Raw genomic sequence first — 16,132 nt, 5'->3', positions numbered from 1 at the left:
AGTGAATTAAAATTATGAAAAAAAAAAGAAAATATACGTCACATTTAAAAAAAACAAGTTAAATATTTAAAAATCATATTTATCTGGTCAAATTAAGAAAAATGTCAAAATATATTTAACTTTTTAAAATCATTTTAATTTGAACTGAAATCGCATTTAAAAAATCATGTATGAAAGTAACAGATTTGAATTGAAAATTCAATGCTTTTCTCCTGCATGAATATGGTGAGAACATAAATTATGATGATTCAGATTCTTGCGTTTCCTCTTAAAACGGTCACATGCTGTTAAATCACTACCTAAAGAGTTCATTTAACACGTTTGTTTTCCCTTCATGTTCTGCCGTGACCTCAGCTTCAGCTGACATCTTTAATCACTGTGAAAATGAAAGCGCACACGTCGTCCGGCGGACACGATGATTAGGCCACGAGGATCGACACCTATTTCGTTGACAGAATAATGGAATAATAACTCTACAGGTACTAATCTATCCGGAGGGTCGAAGGCTATCAGCAGTGTCCGCGCAGAGGCCTTCATTGACCATACGATGACTGTCAGGCGACTGAACGACCTCTAATCCCTTCGGTGAGCGTCCCGCTATTGTGGCCACGTCCTTCGAGTCGGCCGTTATTGTGGAGATTAGAACGGAGAGCGCTTGTCAAACTCAAGAGGGTGAATTAAACGTTTTCTCAGAGGAGCTGAGTCACTTACCTTTGAGGAGGGAACTGTTGTGGCGCTCGTAGTACTGAATGGTTGATGGCGTAGCATGGGACTGCTAGTGTGTTTCCTTTACAAATACTGTCAATTAGCAGACAGAAACAAGAAACAAGTTCGTGGTTAAAATGGTTGGCCAGTTCACAGTAGAAATACTGTCAGTTAGCATAGAAAATCATAAGCTAATGGTTTAAAATGGTTAGTTGGCCGGTTCACAGTATAGAAATGCAGTCCGTTAGCATACAGAAACATAAGCTAATGGCTAGTTTGTTAGTTTACAAGTCAGTTTTCTTTAGAAATACTGTGGTTAGCATACAGAAACATAAGCTAATGGCTAGTTTACAAGAGCGTTTACTTTAGAAATGGCATACAGAAACAGACTAATGGTTAGAATGACTAGTTTCTTAGCGTGTGTTTCCTTTAGAAATAACATACAGAAACATAAGCTAACGACTAAAATGACTAGTTTGCTAATTTATAAGTTACATTTTGGGGTGTAAACACGCAATATTGGAAAAGAATGAAAACACGTGCATTTCTTTTACAAATACTGTCCGCTAGCATACAGAAACATAAGCTAACATCATGAGATTGATATCCTCTCAATTACATAGCATGCTTTTGTGTATGTGCTAATTTATTAGGCAAATACGGTTTTGATATAGCAGAACATTTCTGTCCTCTCTTCATATGGCATAAATCATAAGAGTAGTATGCTAATCCGAACTTAGCCATATGAATTCAGAGTTTGACATTGCCTGAGCAAACTTTTACATTAGCGTTTCGTTTCATATTTTAGCTTGAGCTCACATTCGAGGCTTTCAATTGACCTCCTTGCCGTTTTGTGTCTGGTTTTAATATTTCTCCTCTTTTAAGCTTTGTCTCTTTGACATGTAATAAATTAGCGTGAGTCTTAGCTTTGCGCTTTTGGGTGGCTTCCGCACGCTACGCCTGAGCGAGTATTGGCTTCCTGACCCTGGATTATCTTCTGGTTATTATTGGCACAACTCTCACTCTGTCTCCCGTTCCATAATCACACCTCAAGACTCCTCCACCTTAATGCTAGCAGAAAAACCTTATTAACATCATCTCACAGTCAATTAACCCGTCATATGTGACTTGGCCGCCTTTACCCATAATGCAGTGCTTTTGGTCTATTAATAAACCGCTAACTCCTGAGCAGAAGTTGCTGTTAAAACTGTTAAGACACTTGAGTGAATCTCACAAAAACGTGCCTGAAATGTTCTTGACACTCTTCAGCCACTTCCTCCCTCCAATTTCTCACGCTAGTTTCTCCTCGATGTTGTTTTTAGAGATGCTAGCTGCATGACAGGCAGGTGGAGGAAGGTAAATGGGGCTGTATGAGCTGATGGGACATCTGTCTTCACTCAAGACCTGTGATACTGTCGCACAGAACAACGCGCTAATGCTAAAAGAGCATCTGCGGTTGATGTGACTGATTCTGTGAATGAACGAAGGAAAGAAAACGTGTTTCTATTTTATAAGCTCTGTGCTTCTTCACAGCACTTTTTTTCATTGGATGTTGTTAGCAGTTAGCTTATGTCGCAGAAGAGTGGTTTAAAAACCGGAACAGTTTAAGTTAGGTTGTTTGCTGGTCTAGCTGGGATTTAGCTGATTTGGTGGCGGTATAACATGACCACGTTTGTAGAATGTTTTGTTTACGCTTCCCTGATAGGGAAAAAAAAAGTGGTCTAATGTGGTTTGACAGCCTTTGCTGGTTTAAGCTGGTAATTTATCTGGCTCATTGACGCCATTATGATTATTTTGACAACCTACCTGCAACCAAAATGCAATGCATTTGTAGGAACCACTCCTTATATACTGTATATAAATCACACGTCTGCATATTCAAAGTTGCCACATTGTGATTGATTATGAGACGCACAACCAATGATGTAATCCTGTTGTTGAGGTAAGTCAGCATGAGTTTACAGTAACGTCAGTGCTGAGAACAAACGACTTCACTTTCTGCTGTTTCACTTGTCTTTACGTTGACTTTTCTCAGTATTTGGCTCTGCTGAATGGGTTTTATCTTCCTCCAGCGAGAGCGTGGGCCCCCATTGTGCCTTTCCTTGCCGATTTATTCCTGGAATTGATTGAGAGTGTACAAAGAAGTAGTGCTCTTGAAAGCAAGTCCTTGTGTGTAGACGGCGTGGGCCGCTCGGTCACACTCAACAATCGGAAGACACTCCAGTCAATTCCGTCAATGACCGACTCATCACCCGTGCCTTACGTTAATAATGCGGCGGTAAACATGAGCCAATCAATGGGCTCCATCCAGCTGCTCGCTTGTGGACCAGCGATTTTGAGTAACATGAGTGAGCAAAGACGTAATCTGTAGACTCGTTATTCATTTACTGAGCTGAACTGGCTTTAAACATGACGGTATGACACTCATGAGTAGCTGAACACACAATTGCAATGGCTGTTGAGCTCCAAAACAGATAAAAACAGATAAGAAAGTATGAAAAGTTTAAATCCCATCTGGCTAGAACTTTTCCCATAATGTTTATGCATTAGGTCAGTAAGGAGGAAAGTTGTTGGTCTGATGTCTACAGAAGCGATCAAAAAAAGGGAAAATCACCTTTTGAAATTAACTTGGTGCTTCAAATAACAATTGCATCAATTATGTTGTTATGCCAGTAGGTGGCGACAAGTAACTTTTAAAAAATGTATTTGTCAATAAATCTTTTATTCAAGAGTTTTGTTTAAAAATGCTGATTCATCCAGTAATGAAACAAGTTAAGTCATTCTGTGTGAGTCATTGAATCATTCACTCAGAGATCCGTTCAGAGACGCTGATTCATCTGGTAATAAAACAAGTGAAGTATTTATGAGTGAGTCATTGAATCATTCATTCAAACCAATTTTTAAAAAAATAATTCATTCACATTGAACATTTATTAACATGTAAATTACATGTTATTTTGTTTCGTTGTATGTTCAGAATCGTGGGAGAATCGGGATCTCTGTTTGAAACTAAAAAATTGTGATGCTCAATTCATCCAGAAGGGTTTAATGTGTCTTTAGGAGATTTTTATACATGTTGCTAAGTTGTTCCTGTGGTTTTAGCACATTGCTATTATGGTTAAGGTATTTGGACTGAGTTTTCTTGAATTGCTGCATGGTTGTGAATGTGTTATGGGTGTTTTTTTGCATGTTGCTTTGAGATTGTTTGGAGGTTTAGAATTGGTTTTTAGCATACTGTTGTACTGCTGAGGTGTTTGAATTGTTTTTATCTCATTTCATTGTGGTTGCCATACATTTGAGGTGTTGGATTGATTGACGTGGATGATTGCAATGGCAAAAAAATGCTATTTTATTGCAAGTGTTTACATGTATATCCATTCATAGATAATGACATACAATGTGTATTGGTTGACCTTTATAAAAAACAATTTTAATTCACATGAAATATTTATTTGCCTTTGAGTCTCGGTTCAGGAGTTGGCAAGTCTGCTCTCATTTAGCATTCATAATTTGTTGCTTTTTCATGCTTAACAAAATCCGTCAAGCATAACATCCACCCCGTCAAATGAATTAGACAGAAAAGTTATGTTTATATTTTTTTTCTACAGTTCCTATTTGTTGACTCTTGAATGCTAATGGGAGCAGGACAAAGCCTTACTAACGTTTCTCTCTTTAGCTTGAAATGGCACTCTTCGGAAACGTACCGGAAAAATCTTCTGGAACTGAAAATGTGTCCGTTTTACAGAATGACTCTGGAGATGAGGCCTGTGATGTAAGATGACACATCGGTTGGCTTTGAGGTTGCAGACGGGTTAAGCTAAACCTCTGGGAGAGGCGCTTTGGTGAAAATCAAGGCTGTTTTTCCCGTCCCGGAGCCCGATGACGAGCCGGGTTCTGTCAGTTCACCCTCACTCGCCGAGCGCCACTGGATTTGTGTCGAAACTCTCCAAATTCATCGACGGGTGATCAAAGCCGCCCTCATCATCTTCTGCGCGCTCATGAGACTTTCCCCTGACTTTCATCTCTGACTCGGGTTCTTTTTTTGTTTTCGCTTGTCATTTCACAATGTTGCTTTCAAAGAAAAATAATCATTATTTATCAGAGGAACCTTTTTGATTTGTTTTGACTGGAGAATAATGACACCGCCGTGGCAATAATTGATTCGTTTTCTTATTTTCGCAGCTCGGATCCAGCTCACATGTCTGCGCTCCATTGAGATTCGTTTGGTTATTCAGTCAGAGCAACAATTAAAGTGGATCTCAGGTAAAGTTTGGTGCAACTCTTGAAATATAAAGCACTTTAAGAATTGTTTTAGTATGTACTCGAATTCCATGTCATTTTGAGAAAAAAAAAAGTACATGAAGGCCAGAAAAAGAGTTACTTTAGACTATATTAGCCCAAACGTTTTCTGTTTTGCCATTAAATTTATGAACATTTTGCTTTTTTATATTATTTCACTCACTGAATCATGTTTTGGATATTTTTATTATATTTACATTTAATTATTTTTATTATTAAATATTTTTATTTATTTTAATATATTTTTAAAAATGTATTTATTTTTGGATATTTTATTTATTAGTTTTATTTTTTTATATTTATTTTAATTGTTCAATTTTTATTTATTCATTTTTATTTTTAGTCATTGATTAGCCATGTTTATTTTTATTTTTGTACATTTTTATTTGATTTGTTTTCATTTATTTATACTTTTCCTTGCAGTTGCTAGGTTGTTTTGAGTGTGTTTAGCGCATTGCTGCGTGGTTGCGAGAGTGTTTTGAATGAATTGAGTTTTGAGGTGAATTTAACTATGCGATAGTGAGGGTATTTCAATGGTTTTAGCACATTGTTATGTGGTTAAAGTGTTTGGACAGATTTTTAGTGCATTGTTGGATGGCTGTAAATGCAGTCTGTATGTTTTTGTTGTTTGCTCATTGTTATTTGATTGTTGTGTTTTGGAATGGTTTGTAGCACATTGCTATACTGCTGAGTTGCTTGAAACTAGAGCTGCACGATTAATCGTTAAAAGATTGTGGTCTTGATTCAAACACCCACAAGATCTCATTCCTAAATGACAATGATTCACCTATTAAACCTTAGACAAGTACGATCACAGTGAACATTCAGATCTGCGTTTGATCCAGAGAGAGCAGTTATCATGTATAGATATGAAACGGCTCCACAAAGAGTATTTTCAACCACACAGTATTATTATTATTACAAATATTCAATTTATCACAGAGGTACTGAGATAAAAGTTTATAGTTCGTATATAAACACTGATGTCTGCGGAAGTGATCGAAATAAAGCAAATCACCTTTTGAAAGTAACTTGACACTTCAAATAAAGATTGTATCAATTACATCGTTATACCAGTAGGTGGCAACATGTATTTGTCATTGAATCATTCATTCGAGGATTTGTTAAAAAATGCTGATTCATCCAGTAATGAAGCAAATGAAGTATTTATTAATGAGTCATTGAATCATTCATTCAAGAGATTCATTCAAAACGCTGATTCATCCAGTAATGAAGCAAGTGAAGTATTTATGAGTGAGTCATTGAATGATTCATTCAAGAGATTCATTCAAAACGCTGATTCATCCAGTAATGAAGCAAGTGAAGTATTTATGAGTGAGTCATTGAATCATTCATTCAAGAGATTCATTTAAAAATGCTGATTCATCCAGACATGAAGCAAGTGAAGTATTTATGAGTGAGTCATTGAATCATTCATTCAAGAATTTCATTCAAAAACACAGATTCATCCAGTAATGAAGCAAATGAAGTATTTATTAATGAGTCATTGAATCATTCATTCAAGAGATTCATTCAAAACGCTGATTCATCCAGTAATGAAGCAAGTGCAGTATTTATGAGTGAGTCATTGAATCATTCATTCAAGAATTTCATTCAAAAACACAGATTCATCCAGTAATGAAGCAAATGAAGTATTTATTAATGAGTCATTGAATCATTCATTCAAGAGATTCATTCAAAAATGCTGATTCATCCAGACATGAAGCAAGTGAAGTATTTATGAGTGAGTCATTGAATCATTCATTCAAGAATTTCATTCAAAAACACAGATTCATCCAGTAATGAAGCAAATGAAGTATTTATTAATGAGTCATTGAATCATTCATTCAAGAGATTCATTCAAAACGCTGATTCATCCAGTAATGAAGCAAGTGCAGTATTTATGAGTGAGTCATTGAATCATTCATTCAAGAATTTCAGTCAAAAACACAGATTCATCCAGTAATGAAGCAAATGAAGTATTTATTAATGAGTCATTGAATCATTCATTCAAGAGATTCATTCAAAACGCTGATTCATCCAGTAATGAAGCAAGTGCAGTATTTATGAGTGAGTCATTGAATCATTCATTCAAGAATTTCAGTCAAAAACACAGATTCATCCAGTAATGAAGCAAATGAAGTATTTATTAATGAGTCATTGAATCATTCATTCAAGAGATTCATTCAAAACGCTGATTCATCCAGTAATGAAGCAAGTGAAGTATTTGAGTGAGTCATTGAATCATTCATTCAAGAGATTCATTCAAAACGCTGATTCATCCAGTAATGAAGCAAGTGAAGTATTTATGAGTGAGTCATTGAATCATTCATTCAAGAATTTCATTCAAAAACACAGATTCATCCAGTAATGAAGCAAATGAAGTATTTATTAATGAGTCATTGAATCATTCATTCAAGAGATTCATTCAAAACGCTGATTCATCCAGTAATGAAGCAAGTGCAGTATTTATGAGTGAGTCATTGAATCATTCATTCAAGAGATTCATTCAAAATGCTGATTCATCCAGTAATGAAGCAAGTGAAGTATTTATGAGTGAGTCATTGAATTATTCCTTCAAGAGATTTATTCAAAATGCTGATTCATCCAGTAATGAAGCAAGTGAAGTATTTGAGTGAGTCATTGAATCATTCATTCAAGAGATTCATTCAAAACGCTGATTCATCCAGTAATGAAGCAAGTGAATTATTTATGAGTGAGTCATTGAATCATTCATTCAAACTGTTTTTTTTTTTTTAATAATTAATTCAGATGAATTCTGTTCAGAATCGTGAGAGAATCATGATCAGTTTGGAACAAGAAAAACTGTGATTCTCAATTTATCCAGAATCGTGCAGCACTAGTTTGAACTGTTTTTAGCACATTGCTGCTGGTTGCGAGAGTGTTTTGAGAGGTTTTTAGCATGAGGTTGCTTAAAGACGCATGATTTGAGAAATCATTCAAACGCTGCAGGATAATGCTCTCACTGAGCTTTAATTCTTACTGTTAGAGGTTTGTTCAAACCTGAAGCAAAAACATGCTACAGTATATGTTGAATGATTTTTCCAATATGTGTGTATGCTAAAAAATGTATTTCACAGAAATACCTCAAAACCACATGCTGCTTCCATAGCAACCATGCTATTGCTGTCCATACATCTTAGATATCTCGCATCACGTATTGAACATGTGGAAAATAAGACGTGCTGCAGAAAGTCATTGTTTGCTGATGCTGCCCTCATTCAAAGGCATTAAACACTTATTAAGGTTTTAATGTGCGCATTGGCAGCGTTTGAGAAGGCGGCCTGACCGCCGCTGAAGTGCAGTGCGCTCTGAGCTAATCTACAGCGGCAAATCCCCGGCCAGTACGCATTACAGAAATCACATCCTACACGAATCACTCCGTCAGCTAACTGCGAGTGGGGGCCGTTATAGGCTTAACGTGTGGAACAAAATATTTTCCAGATTATCTTCATTACAGCCTGATCAGTCCTCCGTAGCAATTAGCGCTTCACCGTTTCATCCGACTATCGTTAGCGTTGAGCTCACAGGCCTTCAGATTCACTATTAGTCTGTTTATTTATATTGTGCATTGTGTGACTTGAAATCTATCAATCCATGGAAAAACTTCAATTGCGTTTAGTATTATTGGAAAATAATAATGTTTCAGCCTTAAGACATTGTTTGAGAATTATCTTAATGTTAATGACTTGTTTTGCATGCAGATGAACCACCATTTCCACAAAACCGAGTACATTCACAAAGTTTAATGCAAGTAAAATCTAGGTGAAAATGTTTACAAACTTATTTATTTATAGATGTATTATTTATAAACATTTGGCATTATTTTTAAGCTAAAAAAGCTATACTGAATATTTCCATGAACATTTATTAGTGCTATAAATTAATAATTGAATCAGAGTTGAATCCATTGAGTCAACTGATTCACTGAACCGACTCGTTGATTCACTGAATCTATTAATTGATTCACAGAATCTAGGCTACGTCAGAATTAGGTAATTATTTTGAATAAGTAATTCACAGTTCCTAAAAATATGAGTGTGTAGTATGAATGTAATCTGGATGTACTACATTCGCCATGTTGTCATTGTGACCTACCAGCATCAGTTGCGTTGCACTGCCATTCACAAATGTTCACAAAAAAATGCCAACAAAATTAACAAACATTGATATAGAAAAGTTAAATAAACAAGAAGTTAAAATTAAGTAACTGCTCACATCTGAGCAACATGTTTCGCTCCTGAAAGAATCAAGTTTTTGAATGAATGATTCAATGACTCACTCATTAAGACAGTGACTTTCCCGCCGCCTACTGGTGCGCAAGTCACCATGTCGATGTGGCCCGTTTAATATTACCTGCAAAAATACTTCAATAGCCCTTTTTTGAAATAGCATATTACAAATAACATTCCTTGTTGCATAACGATTGCAAGTATCGCTACACAACATTCTGTACTGTACATTTCTATTTAAAGAGTGTTCTCTGGGATTGTTTATGCTTCGTTGCATTGATGTGTTTTATATATTATTTCTTTATATACTATTTCTTTATCCATCCCTCCATTCAGCATCCCCAACCCAAAACATCTTCCCGGTCTCCATCAAATGCACACTTCAGAATCTCGCTGGAAGTCGTAGGTCATCCGGGTACTTTTTGCCTATTCTATTATGAGTACTGTGAATTCAAACATACTACTTTTGTCCCATACTGTTTTTCAACTACTATATAGTAGGGAAGTATGAGATTTCGGATGCAGCCCTACTCATTGAGTCAATTAATCGATTCATTGATTCACTCAGTCGGCTCACTGAATCATTGAATCGACTCACCCCTTTACTAATTTGACTCATGGATTCACTGAATTGATTCGTCAAATCACTGAATCTGACCATTTGAACTGATTCACTAAAATATATTTTTTTTAATCCTGATGTTAACTAAACATCTCTGTCTTAACACGAGTGTGTTCACTTCTTCTGTTCCCACTTTTTCTAATGTCCTGTTTCGGAAAAAGCATCATTTACTCCAATATCTGCTCTGGTTGTGGTTTAGTGCTTTTGACTCGCTTGCATTACACCACAGGATGAAACAAGTGCTGCTGGGAGTCTATAAATATGAGTGTACTTGCAGGAGGAGGAGGATGATGAAGATGAGGGAACAATGTGTCTGGCCGCGGCTGCTTTCACCAACCCCGCAGCATTAGTCACTCTGTCAGCTGCTGTCTCAACACCTTCCTGTAGATCCATGCATTCACACGGTGGAGTCCGGCCAACCGGTGTGACACGCCGAGACTAAAATACAGTCACTCGCCCACTGACGGCTCCTATTGTTGGGACTGGGTGAGATGGGCTGAAAACCTGCTTAATTTTTATATATATATATATATATATATATATATGGGCCATTCTACAGAATTTTTGCAAACTGCTGCCCCATTTAAAAAGCATATAAGTATTCAAATTATAGATGTTTACTAAGATCCTTCTATTATTTATTGAATCTCACAATAGTATTTAAAAAATCAGTAAGCTTAATATATATAAAATCATCATTTATTGGGTACTTTCAGTTGGGAGGTGTCTGTCTTGAACCCTAACCCCTAAATTTCAACTTGTGAAAATGATATTGAAATAATTTTTGCAATTTTTTTCATTGTTGTTTTTTAAAATATATTTTTGATATATGAAAAGTGAAGTAAAAAAAAGTTTATTTTATTTTTAAATCATGAAACTTTATGTAAAAAATGTGTCCCGCATTTTCATGTCACTACCGAAACAGTGAATGTTTTAGTCCGTTGGCTGAGACTGATTTTAACACACTTCTACATTTTTGATCAGGAAATATTCCTGTGTCCCTCCCTCTCATAGCCTCTCTTTCATAGTAGATAGGACCATCATTTTGAGTTAAATGTGTTCAAAAGTCTGAAAATCTGTGTGTAACTTTAAGAAACGTCACTACCAAACACCTTTTTTCTGCAATTAAGCAAACTTTTTTGGGTGTTATTCCATTAAATTTAGTTTTTATGTGTGTACAACTGTTCAGAACTGTGCTAGGTAACCATGTGCTGATTAGCATCTTTGAGCTAGGCTCAAAAGTGTCTAAAATTGTCACTACCGAAACTTCACCACGTTTCGGTAGTGACATCATTATTTTGGTAGTGACAAAAGGGAACACATAATCGTTTATTTGGGGGAAATAAAGTTTTAATACAGTTATGCAAATCATTAGAATTTTAGTATGTTTTATTATGCAAATCATTAGTGTTTTAGTATGTGAGTTAAAATCCTGTAATGTGATGTGGTCACTACTAAAACATTACTGTCACTGCCGAAAATGTGCAGTCATGACCGAAACATTGGATGTTTTGTCAAAAATAAAGTATATTGAATTATCAACTAAGATGTTATTATAGTGTTTGGTTCAATGTATATTCAGACTAATGAATCCTTAACTTTGAAATCGGTGTGATAAACTTTGACTTTTACAAAGGAAGATTGGATATAAAATACAACAAATCTCATAAATTACACTTGAAATATTGTTAAAATTGTTATTGATTTACCTTTGAAAACCTTTGAAAAAAAAATACATCTACCTTGTAAATGCGAATCAAAATCTTAATAGGTCAATGTAACCCTTCTTATTAAATTATTGTGTTTCGGTAGTGACAAATTTGGGGAGAGGAAAAATATTCCAAAACTTTCTGAAAATACAACATGAGAATTACCTGCACAATTACTAGAAATGTGTACCTTAGATATTATACAATTTGCATACAAACAAAATTTGTGTAAAAAGCCACGTTTTTTCAAGATTTTTTCAACTCTGACTTTCAACCAATTCTGTAGAATGGCCCTTATACAAAAGCACATTTGATATTATAATGTAATACAGTTTGTTTTGTGACATTCGCCCATCTTCTTCCCTCTCTTTTCCAGTAGAGGAGCAGCAGGTGAGTATTTCACAGTATGAGCTGTGCCAGTGATGCGGGCCACATCTATAATGAATGGATGGAGTGGCCAGACGTGTCTCATCGAGGGTAAAGGATGCCCGCAGAGGGATCACTTCCCCGCTGCTTTATTGCCACGAGTTTTATTTATGGATTTGACATGGTGCCGCTGGGCTGGAGGTGCAGGGAAACCGGGCCGCTGTTCAGCGCTGCACCATCACAATCTCCAAAAACGCAGTCAAACGATCTGAGAGAACATGACAAACACTCGCATTACAATATGCAAACCCCTCAACCCCTCAAAACCCCTCAAATAAGATCAGCGATCTCTCAAACTGTGCCACAGATCACGGTATGAACAAATTCTTCCAAAACTAACTTTTTCCACAATCCATTCCATCATAAAATAGCTGATTTTTTTTTTTTTTGGACACTTTTTCCTGATGGAAATGCATCAGAAGTAAGTTGTGGAAGTAAAATAGCTCTCGGACATTGTCTTGTGAGCTTTAAAAAGAGAAACCTCTGAGAAACTGTGAGAGTGATCGAATGTACTGATGTTCAGGTTTCGCCTGGTTTTTGGGTCTTGTTGGTTTCATCAGGTTTTGATGGATGTCAGAATCCTCCGGTCTGTGGATGGACTGTCCTCTGGGTTTTGTGACAGTAAGAGAACAAATGACAGTCAGAGACGTGAATGAAAGTAGACCAACTCCAGCAGTTCATACAAACTACCATAAAAATCTTCAAAACTTCAAAAAAGAAATTTCATTCAAAGAACAAACCATAACACAATTTTTATCATTTTCATAATTTATTCATTTATTTTACATAAACAATTATATATATATATATATATATATATCACACACACGCACACATACACATATATATATATATCACACACACGCACACATACACATATATATATATATATATATATATATATATATATCACACACGCACACATACACATATATATATATATATATATATATATATATATATTTAAATAATGTATTAAATATTACAGTTTTAATGAATTTTTTTAATTACCTTAATGAAACTTGAGGGAAAGTGGTGCTTGATTACCATTAAAAAAAAAAGTCAAATGTAAAAAGTCTTCATTTTCCAAAATGTCAGGAATACATCAAGTAAAAACGTTTAGATAAAACCTGAAGGCAGTGTACTGGCAGTCAGTAAAGTATTAGTATACAGTCCTTCTTATAAACTCAGTAGTCTGCAACAGTGAGCTTAAACTATCCCAAAAGCCCTTTCAAAACCAACTGTCTATTTATTTGTGTGCCGAAGTGTCTCCAAAAGTCAGCCGAAGCAATAAGAAATCCCATCTTGTCGAAGGCGGCTCTGTTGCGCTTCAGTAATGGCTCCTGTGGTTTTTTGTTCTGGGTTGTTGTTCCTCTTCAGTTGTTACACCGCTGGAAGAAAAGCTGAGGCCGGCAAACATTTCCCCGGCTCATCGCCGCAAACAGGGTTCTGGAAACATCTAACACCCAATATCTGACTAAGCTCTTCTCTGATCTCTGTCTGTTGGCGGCTTTATTCACTTGCGAGCTCACATCCATCAGAGAATGAGAAGATTAAACCCCTTGCTCATATTTCCGGCCCCAATCCCATTTCATGCCAAAGATAGAATTCCAAGTTCATTACTGCTGTTTTCCATCAAGAAAGTTTTTCTCCAACTGACAGTTTGAAAATCACCGTCAGCGTGAAGCGCCATTGACTGCGGTGATCTGATCATTTCCATATGAATTTTTATTTGTTCTATCAGTAGTTGATTGGGTGGTGAAAAGTGGATGATAGATGAACTGAAAAATAAGAGGGACTGGTTACGTCAAACGAAAGGCAAAGACATTTCGAAGCAAGTTTTTACATTTTGATTATGCATTAAACAAAATAAAAAGGTCCATTTTGATTCCATGTTGACATGAGTGTATAAAGAGAGCAGGTTACAGGAAGTTTCAGTTCAGCAGATCTGTTTTGTAACCCTAATGAAAGCATTTTGTTGTGTCTGTTCATCTGAAAAAGCGTCTGTCTGTCTGGAAAGTATCGATCTATCAATTTGTCTGGAGGAAAAAAGTATCTGTTTTTCTATCCTTTTGTCTGAAAAAAGTATCGGTCTGTGTGTTAGTCTGAAAACGTATCTGTCTGTTATCATATCATATATCCATTTATATCCGTTTAAGTATCTGAAAAAATATGTTAATATGAAAAAGTCTGTCTGTCTATCTATCCATCCATCGGAAAAAAGAAAAATCCAAATGGGTAGACAGACAGACAAGACTCTTTTTCCAAGGGATGAAAAAAGTGTCTGTCTGAAAAACTATCTATTTATCCATTCATCTGAAAAGAGTACCTGTCTGTCAGTCTATCCATTCATCTAAAAATTATGTCTATCATTCATCTAAAAATTATCTGTCTATCGTTCATCTAAAAAGTACCTGTCTGTCTGTATCCATTCATCTAAAAATTATCTGTCTGTCATTCATCTAAAAAGTACCTGTCTGTATCCATTCATCTAAAAAGTATCTGTCTATCTGTCTATCATTCGTCTAAAAAGTACCTGTCTGTCCATTCATCTAAAAAGTATATTTCTGTCTGTCTATCATTCATATGAAACAATTCCTGTCTATCTATCTGTCATTCATCTGAAAAAAGTACCTGTCTGTCTGTCTATCCATTTGTCTAAAAAGTACCTGTCTGTCTATCATTTATCTGAAAAAAAAGTACCCGTCTGTCCATCCATCCATTCGTCTGACTGTTTGTCTACCTGTCTGAAAAAGTATCCGTCTGTCAGTCCATTCCATTTGTCTGAAAAAGTCTGATTGTCCATGTGAAAATGGTATCTGTCTGAAAAAATATGTCTGTCTGATGGTTTGAAAGCATCTTTCTGACCGTCTGACTGTCAGTCGTAATGCATCATGGGGGTGGCTTGAGTCACTTGAACAGCTCTGATTGGTGGATCTCTCTACAGGATTATGGGTAATTTTTTTTTTTTTTCACTGGGAATCTGGCTATTGAACCATTTTTTTTTTTAAATAAAGTTGAAATCACTTGGACTTGTCACTTTGACAGAAACATATCTTCACTGAACAGTGAAATAACAGTCTTAAAATATTTATACGTTGTCAAAATCAGATTTGTGTCCGTATGAAATAAAGGAGCTGGTCTTCTAGAGTGTCATTTAGCATGTTAATACTGAGGTTTGGTCTTAAGTGTGTGAAGTGCGTCTCACGGTTGTAATTATCTCTTCATTCTGGAGATACTGCTCAAGCACTAACAGCACCATCTGTTTGGGTGTTCGGCGCTCAGGTACACCACACCACCTGTCTCCGGCTCTCTCGTCGCTGTCAGCTCACAGCGGCCGCTGTCCACATCTCAAACATCAGGGTGTTTTTAGCAGAATATCCGAGCTCAACGCAGACACGCGTTAAAGAGACGCTCAGACAGACGCCAGAGGAACACGTGCTGTTAGTGTACACTACACTGACACCTGTGAAGGGTATGATTTTCCTGTCTGTCTGAAAAGAGTATACCCATCTTTCTGGCTATCCATTTTTCTGTGCATCTATCTATACATCTTTTATATCTGAAAAAGTTATCTACCTGTCTGTCAAAAAAGTATGAATGTGTTTGTCTAAAATCAGTATCTACCTGTCTGTCTGAATAATGTATCCACCATCTATCTATCTGATCTATCTCTGTCTATGCGTCTTTTCTGTCTGAACAAACTGTCCATCTAAAAAAGTATATACATGTCTGCCTGTCTAAAAAAAAAAAGAGTTTGTCAGTCTGAATAACATCTTCATGTCTGTCCATCTGAAAAGTATCTATCTTTCTGTCTGAAAAAAGTCTTGTCTGTTTGTCTGAAAAAAGTATCTACCTGTCTGTCTATCTGAAAAAGTGTCTACCAGTCTGTCTGAATATATTTTTTACCTGTGTGTGAATATCCATCTGTCTGTCTCTTTTCTGTCTGAACAAATTGTCTGTCCATCTGAAAGAAGTATCAATCTGCCTGTCTTTCATTCTGTCTATCTATTGTATCTGTTTATCTACCTGTCTGTCTGAATCTGTCTGTCATTCTGTCTATCTATTGTAACTGTCTATGCAACTTTTCTGTCTGAACAAACTGTGTATATATCCAT

General features: G+C 36.0%; 1 long non-coding RNA gene across 1 annotated transcript; it reads left to right on the top strand.

The window, feature by feature from the left end:
• Nucleotides 1-355: 355 nt before the first annotated feature.
• Nucleotides 356-12,816, top strand: LOC127521481 (uncharacterized). Its single transcript, XR_007932369.1, has 4 exons — nt 356-585; nt 4,888-4,968; nt 10,157-10,365; nt 11,965-12,816. It is a non-coding gene; the product is annotated as an uncharacterized LOC127521481 (long non-coding RNA).
• Nucleotides 12,817-16,132: the final 3,316 nt, after the last annotated feature.

The sequence above is a fragment of the Ctenopharyngodon idella genome, chromosome 10, assembly GCF_019924925.1.
Source record: "Ctenopharyngodon idella isolate HZGC_01 chromosome 10, HZGC01, whole genome shotgun sequence".
In the NCBI taxonomy this organism is placed as follows: Eukaryota; Metazoa; Chordata; class Actinopteri; order Cypriniformes; family Xenocyprididae; genus Ctenopharyngodon; species Ctenopharyngodon idella.
Note: the sequence above shows the minus strand (reverse complement) of the source record. Positions and strands in the feature narration are given on the sequence as shown.